The following is an 18,490-nucleotide window of genomic DNA, read 5'->3' as shown; positions in this document are numbered from 1 at the left end:
ATATTAACACATTTAATTGGAAGTGTCCGTGTCACAAAAAAGTGTCCCTTAAGACACGTAACAAGCATACATTATGGAATGCAGTGAGCTTAGCCAAAGGCACAGAGAACTTATGCCATTGTATCTCTATTTTCCCAATAACATACGGCACTTCATTTTATATACACTTCAGTCCAATCACAAGACTCTCAAACAGGTTCCTGATATGTCCCATGTTACATCTTATGATACATCTTTTAATGAAAAAAAATCCACAAAAACTTAGCATGTGAAATGCATGTGACCAAGGTCCTCTACTAGACAAATTACGGTATCACTCACTGCCTTAGTTAGCACTCCAACTGATGATTTTGCATTGAATATATGTTTGTCTTTAGTTAACACAATGCAAAAGTGGTGATGTTTTTTCTTGCGTTAAACCATTTTTGGTCTTAAATTACATTAGCTTTCTTACTTGTCCTGCTAGTAACTACATAGAGTGCTAGTAACTACATAGAGCAATATATACAAAGGTTTGTGGTTGTAGGAACAGTTACAAACTAGCAAAGCACTTTGTGAGATACATTGTGTACATTGAAAGCATAGTGTAGAAAGTTTTATATGTATGTGAGGGAACCTAGTTAGCAAAATTCTATCAATCTGCAATATACAACTGTTCTAAGCTGTCAGAACATGACAGTGTAGTAGAAACTGCATTACTGCCCATAGCAAGGCCCTAAAACGGTATTCCCAAGTTATCAATTTATGGAATAACTGATATATGTGGGTCACACCTTTGGGATTGGGACCAACTCCTGTGTTGTGATTGATAATTAATGTTAATTCACGTTCCTGTCCATGGGATTTGCGACTCCTGTAAAGTTGGGTTTGTTACAAGTGCACCACGTATTGGCGCCTCCCCCTGGTTTCCCTGTGAGCCTCTACATATCATCCTGCCAATGTTCCTTTTAGCTTCCCGTTATTTTTCCTCTGTTGGCAGTCTTGACCTCTGGAATTGGTGAGCATTATATTGTACCATTTTTCTTTGATCTATCACAGTGGTACCATCACCAGGAATCTCTATTTGTTTTTCTCTATTGCAGTATGCTATTAATGAGAGAGCCCCTGCCAAATGCAAAAACACATGTACAGATACCCCTTAATTCACTCTCTGCTTGGATGTGGCAGCTGCCTGACCAGGCAGGCCAGAGGACCCTGGATATCCACATAGGTGTAGTTCCAAGTAGGACAATCATGGATCTCCTGTGAATGTACCTTAAATTTCCAAGTAGTGAAAATCCCCTTTAATAACTTTTTTCTACACACTCAGGCCAAAAAATGTCACATTATTCATTTCACAGTCCATACACGGGGCCACTATGTCCAGATGAATTCTAAGTCTCCTGACCTGAGCAATCATCTTCATGTATGCCTCTGAAGCTGTTAGTTTTGTCAATGCCGGTAATTGTGGTGAGAACACGGACTGTGAATTGGGGCCTTTATAAGGCCTTCCTTATAAAGAGCATTTCGGCAAGCCTTTTCTTAGACACACATGAAACAGCAGACTGAACATTTACTTTGATAAATGTGCCCTGTTATTTCAAGGACCTACAAAGTAGATGGTAGTCTAAGGCGATAGAATCATCATTTAGGATGCTTGTTTATGCAGTAGTTAATGCAGTCTATACTGAGAACAGAAATAATGTTACGTCCTTTCTTCTGACGATCCTTACAATCCAACAGTAGCAAACATGATGAGTTGTCTGTGGGTTTGTGGAAGTGTTACTTACTTTCAGTATTCAAGAGCATCTAAGAGGATAAGCAGCCCACTAAAGAGAATGTTCTGCCCACAGTAAAATGGTCCTAAAGTACAATAGTAGCCCTAGGTTTCTCCGGAACTTTCTTACAATGACAGCAGATAGATTTACCATGGTCCTTATTAGGAATGTAGCTTAAACTTCAATCTGAATGTGTCTGCGCATTGCTTTATTTCTGTATTTACATCAGCATATTAGGAGTATAATCCTTATTGCCAGACAGCATTTTAGCATAACAAGTATTTATGATCTGGTAATATTTTCATCAGAAATTCTATATAGAAAAACTAAATCACATCATAGAATTATACCACTGCCCTAAAAATGTGCTTAGAATTACAAAACAGTTCCTCAGAATGAGCTGCAGAGAAGAAATGAGCCATGACCTTCGCGAAGTCTAATTTTCTACCGGATCAATACAGCTATTGGGACTGCGCATAAATCTTGCAGCACTAATATCAATTGCACTTAAGGCGATCATTATTTAAATTAGGACTTTTCTGCCCTCTGTGTAATAGTATCTTCAATAAAGCATTGCAACGGCAATAGTATCGAGGGTGTGCACATTTCCTGGTTTAAGCTTGCACCATTCTCACCAAGTCCAGCAAACAACACTGTAATCTGGCACTAAATAAAGCGGTCACCATTGACACATGCAAGGCCCTTCTATGACATGATATCACACATGAAAAGGAGTTGTCTTACTGAAACAACGCATTTTTTATTTTCTTCCTTTTGTGCGAAGAACTGAGTTATAAACTATCAGCCCGTTTTGCCCAGCCCCGACTCAGAGTGATTATAGTCCATTGCTGCCGGTCATTCTTCACATTAACAGAGCAGCTCTTCCTCTTTAGGACTGTTCTGTCGACTGGGCGTAACTGCCGACATCATGCTGATTGACAGCCTCCTTCCCACACTTATGCAGTGGTTAGCTGGCTGTCACTCAGCATGATATCTGCAGTCATGCCCCATTACCCACAATGGAAGGCAAACAGTTGCTCTGTCAACCTGACAGTACCGGAAGCCTCAGAATCACCAGCAGGAGTGGTACGTGACCATTCTGAGTCAGGCACAACAGGCAGGTAGTTAGCAACCTACCTGCCGGTAAGTTCTTAGTCCCTTAAGAAAAAATAACCTCTTTAAAGTTAAGAATATATTAAAATATTATTATAATTTATTTATTTTTCAAATACATGAAATATTATATATAATCTATTTCTACATGAGATAGTTTAAATCAATATAGTATTTTATGTGTCTGACAACCATACTATTATTATTTATATTCACAATTAATTTGAATGAATGAATAAATAAAGTCTATATATACTGTTTATATATTACTGTGCAAGAGTTTTGCGCAGATGTGGGGAAATGCTGCAAAGTAAGAATGCTTTCAAAAATAGAAATGTTAATATATTTTTTTAACAATTCCCAAAATGCAAAGCAAATGAGCAAAAGAGAAAACTAAAACAAATCAATATTTGATGTGACCGCCCTTTGCCTATATATGCATGTGTATATATTTAACCGCTTAGTGACGGAGTCAATTTTTTAAAATCTGTCCAGTGCCACTTTATGTGGTAATAACTCTGTAAAGCTTCAACAAATCCCAGTGATTTTGAGACTGTTTTTTCGTGACACATTATACTTTATGAAAATGGTAAATTTAGGTCAATATGTTTTGTGTTTATTTATAAAAAAAATATCAGAAATTTGAGAAAAATGTTAAAAAATTTGCAATTTTCAAACTTTGAATGATTATCCCTTTAATCCAGATAGCCATGCTACACAAAAACATAAATAAATAACATTTTCCTCATATCTGCTTTACATCAGCACCATTTGTAAAATGTTCTTTTATTTTGTTAGCATTTTAGGAGCTTTAAAAATGTAACAGTAATTTTTCATTGTTTCAAGGAAATTTACAACATTTATTTTTTAGAGACCTATCCATGTTTGAAGTGCCTTTAGGGGTCCCATGTATTGAGAAACCCCCAAAGTTATACTATTTTAAAAACAGCACCCCCTGACATATTGAAAACTGCTGTCAGGTAGTTTATTAACCCTTCAGGTGCTTTTCAGGAATTAATGCAAAGTGGCATGACAGAAATGAAAATGTGTGTGTATTTTTACCACCTAAATGCCGCTAACTTGTGTACAGGTCACAACAGGTGTCAGACTCTAAGGCCGCTATTTGGTCATGAATTGCCATCGCAAACATCAGGACCACAAAATCATCATCTGAGGGCACCGATTTGGATAAAAAGGAAGCCCCCACACTCTGTTCACCATTTATAATGATGTAGTCACTATTGACAGCAGCATCTAAAGGTACCTTCACACTGAGCGACTTTAGAACGACAACGATAGCGATCCATGACGTTGCAGCGTCCTGGATAGCGATATCGTTGTGTTTGACACGCAGCAGCGATCTGGATCCTGCTGTGACATCGCTGGTCGGAGCTAGAAGGCCAGCACCTTATTTCGTTGCTGGATCACCCGCTGACATCGCTGAATCAGCGTGTGTGATGCCGATCCAGCGATGTCTTCACTTGTAACCAGTGTAAACATCGGGTTACTAAGCGCAGGGCCGCGCTTAGTAACCCGATATTTACCCTGGTTACCATTGTAAATGTAAAAAAAACAAAAACACTACATACTTATATTCCGGTGTCCGTCGCGTCCCCCGGCGTCCGCTTCCCTGCACTCCTCCTGCATCCTGTGTCAGCAGAGCACAGCGGTGACGTCACCGCTCTGCTTTACGGCCGGCGCTTGCACAGGATGCAGGAGGAGTGCAGGGAAGCGGACGCCGGGGACGTGACAGGCACCGGAATGTGAGTTTGTGTTTTTTTTTTTTTTTACAGTTACAATGGTAACCAGGGTAAACATCGGGTTGCGCTTAGTAACCCGATGTTTACCCTGGTTACCCGGGGACTTCGGCATCGTTGGTCGCTGGAGAGCTGTCTGTGTGACAGCTCTCCAGCGACCACAGCTCTGCAGCGATCGGCATCGTTGTCTATATCGCTGCAGCGTCGCTTAATGTGACTGTACCTTTAGGGGTTAAACAGATTTGGACGGTGCAAACACTGATCGTGGCTGATGCAGCAAGTTGTCAGCTATAGTGGACAGCCAACAGCTGCTGGATTGTCACATGTATGGGGAGGCTAGTCTCTTATATCTCAGGTCAGTTAAAAGACGTATTGGCGGTCATTAAGGGGTTAAATTAGTATAAAACTTTTACGTATGCATTAATGAATGAATGCTATTCTGTTAGTCACGAGTGTTAGGAGTCAAGTTTCCTCTGCTGCACAGGGGTAATCTCGATCCGTCCCCGCTGCGGTCTCCCATTCTCCTCCAGCCGCAGTGGAGTCTGCTCAGGAGGGACGTCGATCCCAGCGTCTCGCTCAGTCTGACTCTGTGCGAAGAGTTACTGCTGCTTTTCCTGCTTCTGCCATTGAAGCCAGTGCTGGGCAGCGGCGAGTGGATGTTTCTGGATCTAAGTCCTTATTTGCACACACTGAGCATGCCCAGGGCAAGATCTCCTGTTGGAGATCGAGGGTCACATGCTCAGGTACTGCAGCACATCCCATTGGTCCTTTTGGCAGGTCCTGAAAGGGCAAAACTTCTGTTGCTGTTTCCTGTGCTGCAGCTATATAAACTGCGCATGACCGCACGGCCATGCGCTAGTATTGTCTTGTAAATATGTGTGTGTGTTGTGAGTGAAAGTCGCTCTTTAAATAACCCTCCCTATTGAATGTCTGTTCGCGGAAGGTGTATGTTTGTTATCTAGCGCCCGACTTATCCAACAGCACGTAACACACTTTACAGCTACCAGTTGCTGTGTCCGCCTGTACGGCGCCGTGCGCTTGCTCTGCGCTTTCCTGACCCAAGCCTGGGTGGTTAGTGGCGTCCGTCTGTGCGGCACCGCACGCACTCTTGTGCCTTTATATTTTATTTAGTTTCCTTACACACCCAGTTGCGGTGTTGTGCCAGCAAGTGTCTAATCGGACTTCAATCCTAGTAGGGGTTGAGTTCGCTGACTTATTGCTCGCGCTCTATGTGCGGTACCGCGGTCCTGTGACGCAACAGGATCGCTTCCTTCATGCAGGGTGCAGTTAACCCGTGCGTGTATACTTGTAGTACCGCCATATAGTCCGTCTTACTAGCAGCAGGGTTTTTACCTGCACGGTGGACCTCGGACTGCGAACGCACCTAGTTCCATTTCATCTTGTACTTGGTGCGTTCCGCCAGTCCTAACATAATACTAGCGCCAAGGTCTGGCTAGTAAATGGCGGACGATCAGCGTTTACAGCGATACATCCAGCAGCTGGAGGGAAGGTTGGCAGCTCTAGAGCGTTCAACCTCAGCTGTGGATGTCACTGCTGTCGCTGTTCAGGCTGCTAGCATGGCTGCAGCTACCTTGTCCACTGCCACCCCTGTTCCGACTCTATCTCGCCTTCCGCTACCAGAGAAATTTTCTGGTGACAGTAAGTCTTGTAGGGGTTTCGTGAGTCAGTGCTCTATACATCTCGAGCTTCTGGCCTCTCGTTTCCCTACAGAGCGGGCAAAGGTGGGGTTTATCGTGTCTCTCCTGTCGGACAGGGCGTTGCAGTGGGCTACGCCGCTGTGGGAGCGTGGCGATCATGTGGTGCAGAGTGCTCCGTTATTCCTGAGCACTCTGAAACAGGTCTTTTTAGGACCTCGTGTCACCCATGATACGGCGCTCCAACTGTTGGCATTGACTCAGGGCTCGTCCTTGGTCAGCCATTTTGCCGTACACTTCCGCACCCTAGTATCTGAGCTGGAGTGGTCGGATAAAGCCCTTATTCCTATATTTTGGAGGGGGCTGGCTGACCACGTTAAGGACGCTCTGGCCACTAGGGAGATTCCCGCCACACTGGAGGAATTAATAACAGTATCCACTCGTATTGACCTCCGTTTTCACGAGCGGAGGTTAGAGCGAGCCCAGTGTAGGCAGAGGTTTCGGCTGGCTCCCACCTTCGCCAAACCTTTGGAATCTCCAGTCCAGGCTCCTGAGTCCCATGAGCCTATGGTAGTGTCACGAGCGGGATCTAAGTCCCGGACCGCTCGTGCACTCCAGGTTTGTCATGTGTGCCAGCAGTCAGGACATCTTGCCACCAGATGTTCCCAGCGGTCGAGGAAATGTCAGCGTCTAGTGGTAGTAGGTGGAGGTACACTAGACACGGTGACGTTTGCCTCCAAATTGTCCTTTAAGGGGACAATAACATTAGGCTCATCCTCCCACTCGGTAGAGCTCTGCGTGGATTCTGGGGCGGAGGGCAATTTTATGTCTTCTGCCTTCGCCCAACGTCACGCAATACCCCTGGTTATGCTACCTCAACCAGTAACGGTACAAGTGGTGAATGGGTCGACCCTGCCCTCACAGATAACACATCAGACCATCCCTTTTACTCTGTCCATGTCGCCATCCCATCAGGAGATTATATCTCTGCTCATCATTCCTGAGGGAATTGATGAGGTCCTGTTGGGGATACCTTGGCTACGGTACCACTCTCCTCACATCGAGTGGTCCTTAGGCAGAATTCTGGGATGGGGTGAATCTTGTGGGGGTAGGTGTCACCGAGAGTGCGTTCAGGTTGCTACTACAGAGGTACCCGCAGATCTATCCTCTCTCCCCAAGCAGTATTGGTCTTATGCAGACGTGTTCTCCAAAAAGGCGGCGGAGACCCTTCCGCCCCATCGCCCCTATGACTGTCCTATTGATCTCTTGCCTGGTGCTGAGCCTCCCCGGGGTCGAGTCTATCCATTATCTCTCCCGGAGACGGAGGAAATGTCTCAGTACATTCAAGAGAATCTGGCAAGAGGGTTCATCAGGATTCGGTGTCACCTGCTGGGGCAGGGTTCTTTTTCGTGCAGAAGAAGAATGGGGAACTACGTCCATGCATAGACTACAGGGGTCTTAACGCTATCACGGTTAAGAACAAGTATCCTTTGCCCTTGATATCTGAGCTTTTCGATAGGCTTCGGGGAGCAAGGGTGTTTACTAAACTAGATCTGCGGGGTGCTTACAATCTGATTCGCATCCGTGAGGGGGACGAATGGAAAACGGCGTTTAACACCAGAGATGGGCACTATGAGTATCTGGTAATGCCCTTCGGGCTCTGTAATGCCCCAGCCGTTTTCCAAGACTTTGTCAACGACATCTTCCGGGATATGCTTTCCACCTCAGTTGTAGTCTATCTGGATGATATTCTCATCTTTTCTCCAGATATTGACTCCCACCGGAGAGATGTTGGCAGAGTCTTCGACCTCCTACGGGCAAACTCTCTTTATGCAAAGTTGGAGAAGTGTATGTTTGAGCAGGAGTCTTTACCTTTCCTGGGCTATATCATCTCCGCCCAGGGATTGGCTATGGATCCTGCCAAACTACAGGCTGTGATGGACTGGCAAGAGCCCCATTCTCTTAAAGCGGTGCAGCGCTTTATGGGGTTCATAAACTATTACCGCCAGTTCATTCCCCACTTCTCAACTCTGGTAGCTCCCTTGGTAGCCCACACCAAGAAGGGAGCGAATCCCAAATTGTGGTCGGAAGAGGTCTCCAAGGCCTTCACTTCTATTAAGTCCCACTTTGCTAGCGCTCCCATCTTACATCGTCCCGATGTGGATAAGCCATTCCTAATGGAGTTGGATGCCTCGTCCGTTGGTGCTGGAGCAGTCCTCTATCAAAAGGATGCTCAAGGTCGGAAGCATCCATGCTTCTTCTTCTCTAAGACCTTCACGCCAGCGGAGAGAAACTACTCCATCGGGGACAGGGAGTTGCTAGCAATGAAGTTGGCCTTTTCGGAGTGGAGACACCTTCTGGAAGGTGCGCGGTTTCCCTTCCAAGTTTACACGGACCACAAAAATTTGGTCTAATTGCAGACAGCCCAGCGGCTAAATTCTCGCCAGGCCAGATGGTCCCTGTTCTTCTCCCGGTTCCACTTTTCCCTTCATTTTCTCGCCGGGGAGAAGAATATCCGTGCTGACGCTCTCTCTCTCGCTCCCTTATGTCAACTGAGGAGGAGGAAGAGGAGCCTCGGCTTATTGTCCCTTCTGAGAGCCTGAGAACCGTAGCGCCGGTTTCGCTAGAGTCTGTGCCTCCGGGCAAGACTTTTGTGCCCATTAATTTGCGACCGGAGGTTCTCTCTTGGGCTCATTCGTCCAGGGTGGGTGGACACTTTGGGACAAAGAGGACATCTGAGCTACTGGCGAGGACGTACTGGTGGCCGCATATGGTCCGAGATGTCAGAGATTACGTTCTGGCATGTGTCTCATGCGCCAAAAATAAGTCTCCTCGACAACGGCCATCTGGGTTACTCTATCCCTTGCCGGTGGCAGACAGGCCCTGGGAGATGGTCGGGATGGACTTTGTAGTGGGTTTGCCCAAGTCTCGCGGCTGTACCGTCATTTGGGTTATTACCGATCATTTCTCGAAAATGGTGCATTTGGTGCCGCTCCCACGGTTACCTTCTGCACGGGCCTTGGCAGCGTTGTTCATAAGACACATCTTCCGCCTACACGGCATGCCAGACAAAATTGTCAGTGACCGGGGTCCCCAGTTTGCATCTCGGTTCTGGAGAGAGCTTTGTCGTCTTCTCAGCATTGAGTTAAATCTCTCTTCCGCATATCATCCCGAGACGAATGGGTTGGTAGAGAGGGCCAACCAGACCTTGGTCACATACCTGCGACATTTTGTTTCAGCCAGGCAGGATGACTGGGCATCCTTGCTATCATGGGCAGAGTTTGCACTGAACAACGCCGTAGCCGACTCCACTGGACAAACCCCATTCCTCCTCAACTATGGTCAGCATCCACGGATACCTGTGCCTATGCCCGTGTCTTCCGCCGACTCCAGGGTGGCAGACTGGGCTGTGGAGGCACGGGATATTTGGGACCGCACTCAGGATGCCATTTGGGCCTCTAAGGAGAGAATGAGGTCCTCCGCCGATGCTCATCGGCGCCCCGCTCCGACCTTTGCTCCTGGCGACTTGGTGTGGCTCTCCGCCCGTAACATCAGGCTGCGAGTTGAGTCCACTAAATTTGCTCCTCGCTACTTGGGCCCATTCAAGGTCCTCGAGCAGGTTAATCCTGTGGTCTATCGTTTGACCCTTCCGCCACGCCTGGGTATCACCGACACCTTTCATGTGTCCCTCTTGAAACCCGTGTATATGTCCCGGTTCTCCGAGTCATCTGCTGGGACATCGGGTTCGTCTACGGACGATTATGAGGTGAACGCTATTTTGGGGTGCAAGGTGGTACGTGGCAAAAAAATTTATTTGGTAGACTGGAAGGGTTATGGCCCCGAGGACAGGTCCTGGGAGCCTGTTGAGCACATTCGGGCTCCGCAGCTCATTGCTGCCTTCGAACGTAGCGAGGCCCAAGGAGGGGGGGGGCCCTAGGAGCGGGGGGTAATGTTAGGAGTCGAGTTTCCTCTGCTGCACAGGGGGAATCTCGATCCGTCCCTGCTGCGGTCTCCCATTCTCCTCCAGCCGCAGTGGAGTCTGCTCAGGAGGGACGTCGATCCCAGCGTCTCGCTCAGTCTGACTCTGTGCGAAGAGTTACTGCTGCTTTTCCTGCTTCTGCCATTGAAGCCAGTGCTGGGCAGCGGCGAGTGGACGTTTCTGGATCTAAGTCCTTATTTGCACACACTGAGCATGCCCAGGGCAAGATCTCCTGTTGGAGATCGAGGGTCACATGCTCAGGTACTGCAGCACATCCCATTGGTCCTTTTGGCAGGTCCTGAAAGGGCAAAACTTCTGTTGCTGTTTCCTGTGCTGCAGCTATATAAACTGCGCATGACCGCACGGCCATGCGCTAGTATTGTCTTGTAAATATGTGTGTGTGTTGTGAGTGAAAGTCGCTCTTTAAATAACCCTCCCTATTGAATGTCTGTTCGCGGAAGATGTATGTTTGCTATCTAGCGCCCGACTTATCCAACAGCACGTAACACACTTTACAGCTACCAGTTGCTGTGTCCGCCTGTACGGCGCTGTGCGCTTGCTCTGCGCTTTCCTGACCCAAGCCTGGGTGGTTAGTGGCGTCCGTCTGTGCGGCACCGCACGCACTCTTGTGCCTTTATATTTTATTTAGTTTCCTTACACACCCAGTTGCGGTGTTGTGCCAGCAAGTGTCTAATCGGACTTCAATCCTAGTAGGGGTTGAGTTCGCTGACTTATTACTCGCGCTCTATGTGCGGTACCGCGTTCCTGTGACGCAACAGGATCGCTTCCTTCATGCAGGGTGCAGTTAACCCGTGCGTGCATACTTGTAGTACCGCCATATAGTCCGTCTTACTAGCAGCAGGGTTTTTACCTGCACGGTGGACTTCGGACTGCGAACGCACCTAGTTCCATTTCATCTTGTACTTGGTGCGTTCCGCCAGTCCTAACAACGAGTTAAAGCAGTTATCGCTACTTTTAATCACTAAAGTGGTTATTGCACAATTTATCTAGATTACACTGATGTAAAGGTATAAAAGCAATCCAATGTAATAACTCTGGTACCTACACACCAGATAAATCTATCATATGTTATAATGCTGGAGTTTTTCTTCCCTAAAAAGAAGAGGAATAGAAAAAGAGCAAACAAAACCCGCTTTAATTACTTTGTCAGTGTAACGCTTGCCCTGTGCGGCACAACTAAAGTGAGATTGATTTACTGTGTCCTCATTCTGCTTTCCAAAGATTTAAGAGATTCCTCTCTGATGGTGGCAGGTTCTAAATGCATTTCATTTAAAACATCCCATGATGAATGAAAGCAAGATCCAAGAGGTACATGAAATGCACACAATCAATCATTTTATATTAGCTTAGAGAAATTCTAAATTAAGCAGAGGATGATTTTAGCAGTGGTAAAACCTTTTAGACAGCCCACAACCCCTTTTAATACACATTGACCCTTATGGAAGAAGTAGTGTGACAGGTACGTAGGTTCTAAACGTCTTGTCAGATGGTGGGGGGGGGGGGGAAAGGTTGGATAGTATTGAACAGATTTATGCCCCTGGGAAGTGAAAAACATTGTCAAGCATATTCAACCAACCCTTTTTATAAAAAAAAAAAATGAAATAGTCCTGTAAATTAAATTACCAAAAATGCTAGGAGTGCTAAATAGATTTGGAACATCCAAGTAACATAATTTGCATTGTGTGTGCAATCTTTCACCAATCATAAAAAGGAAAAGAAAAAAGAGAGCAGAGATATGGAAAAAGGGATGTACAGTAGTATAATAGCTTCTATTTTACCTGTGATATTTCCCCTTATGTGTGACACATTAGATAATTCTGCTGATCCAGCCCGTTTGCATGTAATGCAGATCCTTGCTCTACAGCTGCTTTGAGGATGGCCTGTTTTTCTGCTGTATGACTTGTATTTAATGGCAGAAAATACCATACCTTATAATTGATTGAGGAATGAAAATAAAACAGCAATTCTGTGGTCTATTAGAATTGTTATCTGGGATAATTTTTAGTGTGTTCATTGAGCAGTAAAAATGGCATTTCAATGTTATTCTGCTGGTTGCTTTTAACATTTATGGCAAAGGAGGATAGTGATTAGGTATATTTAGCCACTTCGCCCCAAAGCCTGTTTTCACCTTCCTGACCAGGCCAAATTTTACAATTCTGGTCAGTATCACTTTGAGGTAAAAACTCTGGAACACTTTACCACAATCCAGGGTTTCTGAGTTTTCGTGACACATTGTGCTTTATGTTACTGGCAAATCTAGGTCGAAATTTAGTGTTATTATCTGTAAAAATTTTGGAATTTTGGCTAAAATTTTGAAAAGTTTTTTTAAACTTTCAATTTTTATATCCTTTAACCCCTTTACCCCCAAGGGTGGTTTGCACGTTATGGACCGGGCCAATTTTTACAATTCTGACCACTGTCCCTTTATGAGGTTATAACTCTGGAACGCTTCAACGGATCCCGGTGATTCTGACATTGTTTTCTCGTGACATATTGTACTTCATGATAGTGGTAAAAAATTTTTGATATTACCTGCGTTTATTTGTGAAAAAAATGGAAATTTGGCGAAAATTTTGAAAATTTCGCAATTTTCCAACTTTGAATTTTTATGCAATTAAATCACAGAGATATGTCACACAAAATACTTAATAAGTAACATTTCCCACATGTCTACTTTACATCAGCACAATTTTGGAACCAAAATTTTTTTTTGTTAGGGAGTTATAAGGGTTAAAAGTTGACCAGCAATTTCTCATTTTTACAATACCATTTTATTTTAGGGACCACATCTCATTTGAAGTCATTTTGAGGGGTCTATATGATAGAAAATACCCAAGTGAGACACCATTCTAAAAACTGCACCCCTCAAGGTTCTCAAAACCACATTCAAGAAGTTTATTAACCCTTCAGGTGCTTCACAGGAATTTTTGGAATGTTTAAATAAAAATTAACATTTAACTTTTTTTCACAAAAATTTTACTTCAGCTCCAATTTGTTTTATTTTACCAAGGGTTACAGGAGAAAATGGACCCCAAACGTTGTTGTACAATTTGTCCTGAGTACGCTGATACCCCATATGTGGGGGTTAACCACAGTTTGGGCGCATGGCAGAGCTCGGAAGGGAAGGAGCGCCATTTGACTTTTCAATGCAAAATTGACTGGAATTGAGATGGGACGCCATGTTGCGTTTGGAGAGCCACTGATGTGCCTAAACATTGAAACCCCCCACAAGTGACACCATTTTGGAAAGTAGACCCCCTAAGGAACTTATCTAGAGGTGTGGTGAGCACTTTGACCCACCAAGTGCTTCACAGAAGTTTATAATGCAGAACCGTAAAAATAAAAAATCATTTTTTTTCACAAAAATTATCTTTTCACCCCCAATTTTTTATTTTCCCAATGGTAAGAGAAGAAATTGGACCACAAAAGTTGTGGCACAATTTGTCCTGAGTACTCTGATACCCCATATGTGGGGGTAAACCATTGTTTGGGCGCATGGGAGAGCTCGGAAGGGAAGGAGTGCCGTTTGACCTTTCAATGCAAAATTGACAGGAATTGAGATGGGACGCCATGTTGCGTTTGGAGAGCCACTGATGTGCCTAAACATTGAAACCCCCCACAAGTGACACCATTTTGAAAAGTAGACCCCCTAAGGAACTTATCTAGATGTGTGGTGAGCACTTTGACCCAATAAGAGCTTCACAGAAGTTTATAATGCAGAGCCGTAAAAATAAAACAAAAATTTTTTCCCACAAAAATAATTTTTTAGCCCCCAGTTTTGTATTTTCCTGAGGGTAACAGGAGAAATTGGACCCCAAAAGTTGTTGTGCAATTTGTCCTGAGTGCGCTGATACCCTATATGTGGGGGAGAACCAGCGTTTGGGCGCATGGGAGGGCTCGGAAGGGAAGGAGCGCCATTTGGAATACAGACTTAGATGGAATGGTCTGCAGGCGTCACATTGTGTTTGCAGAGCCCCTAATGTACCTAAACAGTAGAAACCCCCCACAAGTGACCCCATATTGGAAACTAGACCCCACAAGGAACTTATCTAGATGTGTTGTGAGAACTTTGAGCCCCCAAGTATTTCACTACAGTTTATAACGCAGAGCCGTGAAAAAAAAAAAAATTTCCCCTCAAAATTATTTTTTAGCCCCCAGTTTTGTATTTTCTCGAGGGTAAAAGGAGAAATTGGACCACAAAAGTTGTTGTCCAATTTGTCCTGAGTGCGTTGATACCCCATATGTGGGGGGGAACCAGCGTTTGGGCGCATGGGAGGGCTCGGAAGGGAAGGAGCGCCATTTGGAATGCAGACTTAGATGGAATGGTCTGCAGGCGTCACATTGCGTTTGCAGAGCCCCTAATATACCTAAACAGTAGAAACCCCCACAAGTGACCCCATATTGGAAACTAGACCCCCCCACGAACTTATCTAGATGTGTTGTGAGAACTTTGAGCCCCCAAGTGTTTCACTACAGTTTATAACGCATAGCCGTGAAAATAAAAAATCTCTTTTTTTCCCACAAAAATTATTTTTTAGCCCCCAGTTTTGTATTTTCCCAAGGGTAACAGGAGAAATTGGACCCCAAAAGTTGTTGCCCAATTTGTCCTGAGTACGCTGATACCCCATATGTTGGGGTAAACTCCTGTTTGGGCACACGGGAGAGCTCGGAAGGGAAGGAGCACTGTTTTACTTTTTCAATGCTGAATTGGATGGAATTGAGATCGGTCGCCATGTCACGTTTGGAGATCCCCCTGATGTGCCTAAACAGTGGAAACCCCCCAATTATAACTGAAACCCTAATCCAAACACACCCCTAACCCTAATCCCAATGGTAACCCTAACCACACCTCTAACCCAGACACACCCCTAATCCCAACCCTATTCCCAACTGTAAATGTAATCTAAACCCTAACCCTAACTTTAGCCCCAACCCTAACTGTAGCCCCAACCCTAGCCCTAACCCTAGCCCTAACCCTAGCCCTAACCCTAACCTTAGCCCTAACCCTAACCCTAGCCCTAACCCTAATCCTAGCCCTAACCCTAGCCCTAACCCTAACCCTAACCCTAGCCCTAACCCTAATGGGAAAATGGAAATAAATACATTTTTTTCATTTACTTTTATAGCGGGTTTTTTTTAGCGGATTTTTATGATTGGCAGCCGTCAGTCACTGAAAGACGCTTTTTATTGCAAAAAATATTTTTTGCGTTACCACATTTTGAGAGCTATAATTTTTCCATATTTGAGTCCACAGAGTCATGTGAGGTCTTGTTTTTTGCGGGACGAGTTGACGTTTTTATTGGTAACATTTTCGGGCACGTGACATTTTTTGATCGCTTTTTATTCCGATTTTTGTGAGGCAGAATGACCAAAAACCAGCTATTCATGAATTTCTTTTGGGGGAGGCGTTTATACCGTTCCGCATTTGGTAAAATAGATAAAGCAGTTTTATTCTTCGGGTCAGTACGATTACAGCGATACCTCATTTATATCATTTTTTTATGTTTTGGCGCTTTTATACGATAAAAACTATTTTATAGAAAAAAATAATTATTTTTGCATCGCTTTATTCTGAGGACTATAACTTTTTAATTTTTTTGCTGATGTTGCTGTATGGCGGCTCATTTTTTGCGGGACAAGATGACGTTTTCAGCGGTACCATGGTTATTTATATCCGTCTTTTTGATCACGTGTTATTCCACTTTTTGTTTGGCGGTATGATAATAAAGCGTTGTTTTTTGCCTCTTTTTTTTTTTTTTCTTACGGTGTTTACTGAAGGGGTTAACTAGTGGGCCAGTTTTATAGGTCGGGTCGGGTCGCACTTGGTAAGCCACCTCCCTCCCTGCAGGACCCGGATCCGAGGCCATCTTGGATCCGGGACTTACTGCAGGGAGGGAGGTAGGAGACCCCCGGAGCAACGCGATCACATCACGTTGCTGCGGGGGTCTCAGGGAAGCCCGCAGGGAGCCCCCTCCCTGCGCGATGCTTCCCTGCACCGCCGGCACATCGCGATCATCTTTGATCGCGGTGTGCCGGGGGTTAATGTGCCGGGGGAGGTCCGTGACCGCTCCTGGCACATAGTGCCGGATGTCAGCTGCGATAAGCAGCTGACACCCGGCCGCGATCGGCGGCGCTCCCCCCGTGAGCGCGGCCGATCGCGCTGGACGTAATATTCCGTCCTTGGGAATTAAGGCCCACCCCACATGGACGGAATATTACGTCCAATGGCAGAAAGGGGTTAACCAGTTAGTAATGCTATGAAAAATAATTTATAACTAACATTTCTCACATGTCAGCTTTGCATCGGCATCATTTTTCAAACATTATTTTTTTTTTTTTAGGAAGTCAAGGGATAAAAGTATCTCAGCAATTTTTAATTTTTATAACAAAATTTACAAAACCATTTAAAGTGACCCCATATGTGGTGCACTACTCCTGTTTGGGCACATGGCAGGGCTCGGAAGGGTAGGAGCGCCAATTAAATTCTGCAGCACAATTTTTACTGGAATAGATTGCAGATGCAATGTCAGATTTGAAGAGCCTCTGAAATGCCAAAACAGCAGAAACCCCTACAAGTGACACCTTTTTGGAAACTATACCTCTTGAGGAATTCATCTAGCATTGTAGTGAGCATTTTTCACCCTCAGGTGATTCACAAAATTGTATAACACTGGGTCACATCAGTGCCTTTGGCCCCAAATTTTCAAAAGGGATATAGTAGAAATGGGCCACAAAACATGTTACACAACTACTTTTGAGGCACAGTGCAAAGCTCAGAAGGGGAGCATCGTCATATTGTAGTGCACACTTTGCTGGAATGGTTTTAGGGTGCCATGTCACATTGTTAGGTGAATTTACCTGCAGATGCACTGACGATTTTGACTCTATAGGTGTTTACCAAAAACAAACAGCAGTGAATGTCGCTCAGTGAAATTTGCAAATCTGCCATTGTAGTACCCAGAACATTGTAGTACCCATACATTGTGTCCAGCTCGTGCTTCTAGACATATGGAACCCATAAATTAGGCGGGCTCTCATTGCTACAGAAATGCCAAATGTTGATGTTAACTGCAGTTTAGGCAAACTTTGGGGCTCTGAAGGGAGGGGGTATTTGGATTTGGGGACGCAGAACTCAATGGATTTCTTTTGGGGGCCAGGAGCCTTGACGCTTTTCCAGAGCCTTAGTGCTACCAGTAACATAGAAGAAATTCCACATATGTCCTAACCAGTATCTGGGCACTTCACGATACTATACACAACTAATCCCTCATCATTTCATGGGATAAGGAAGAAGAGATCCCATATAAATTAAAACCAAATGTTTATTAATATTAGTTAAAATAACAATAAAAAAGCAAAATTAACCATAGGGGATGCCGTAAAACAACCCAGGACCAGCACCACCTGTCTGCAGTAGAACGGCATGAATATCCACACAGTATCAAGCAAAGAGTGCATGTTACCTTGTGATAATGGCGTCCCCTCACCCCGACGCGCGTTTCGCCTCCTGCTTCTTCCGGGGGCGTTAACTAATATTAATAAACATTTGGTTTTAATTTATATGGGATCTCTTCTTCCTTCTCACATGAAATGATGCAGTAACATGGAAGACCTATATATTTCCATTGATGGATAACTGACCTGAGTGGGGACTTGCTTTTTTTGTGGATTGAGTTGAAGCTTTTACTGGGAACATTTTACATAACATTTTGGATAACATTTATCCTGTGCTCTATGCTGAACCTTTATATTGTGGTTTCTGTCTAAATCTCCAAATCAGATGAAACCCCGAGGGATCAATTCACTATAATGAGGCAGCAGAGTTACTGTGGTCTGTCTGGTCAGCGGTGTCCTTCTTTTCAGAGGAGCACAAAACTGTGATCAACCGCGCTTTTATGCATTCCTTAAAAGACTGACACCGCTGGATCATAGTTAGAACCATGTCAAAAGTGTCTCCATCTGCCACATTATAGGGAATTTTCTGCCTGGGGTTCCGTCTGAATAATATATAACCCCAGTGAAAGAGCTCAGCGTAGTGCGCAGGATAACTGTGAGCCGAGCCTTACTGCAATATTTGGGAGGCAGAATGAACAAATCAACATCTGGTGAAGAATTGGTTTTATTTATTTTTTACGCTGTTCCTCATGTGGTTATTGTGATTAGACAACTTTATTCTTTGAGTCGGTGCGATTACAGCAATAAGAGAAT

General features: G+C 44.7%; 1 protein-coding gene across 14 annotated transcripts in view; it reads left to right on the top strand.

Annotated features, from left to right (window-relative positions):
• The window catches only part of NFIB (nuclear factor I B), a 686,817-nt gene that overhangs the window by 629,561 nt on the left and 38,766 nt on the right, over nt 1-18,490 (top strand). The gene's annotated exons all lie outside the window — the stretch shown is intronic.

Source organism: Ranitomeya imitator, chromosome 1, assembly GCF_032444005.1.
Source record: "Ranitomeya imitator isolate aRanImi1 chromosome 1, aRanImi1.pri, whole genome shotgun sequence".
Taxonomy (NCBI): Eukaryota; Metazoa; Chordata; class Amphibia; order Anura; family Dendrobatidae; genus Ranitomeya; species Ranitomeya imitator.
The sequence above is the reverse complement of the archived record's forward strand: the minus strand, read 5'-3'. Positions and strand labels throughout refer to the sequence as shown.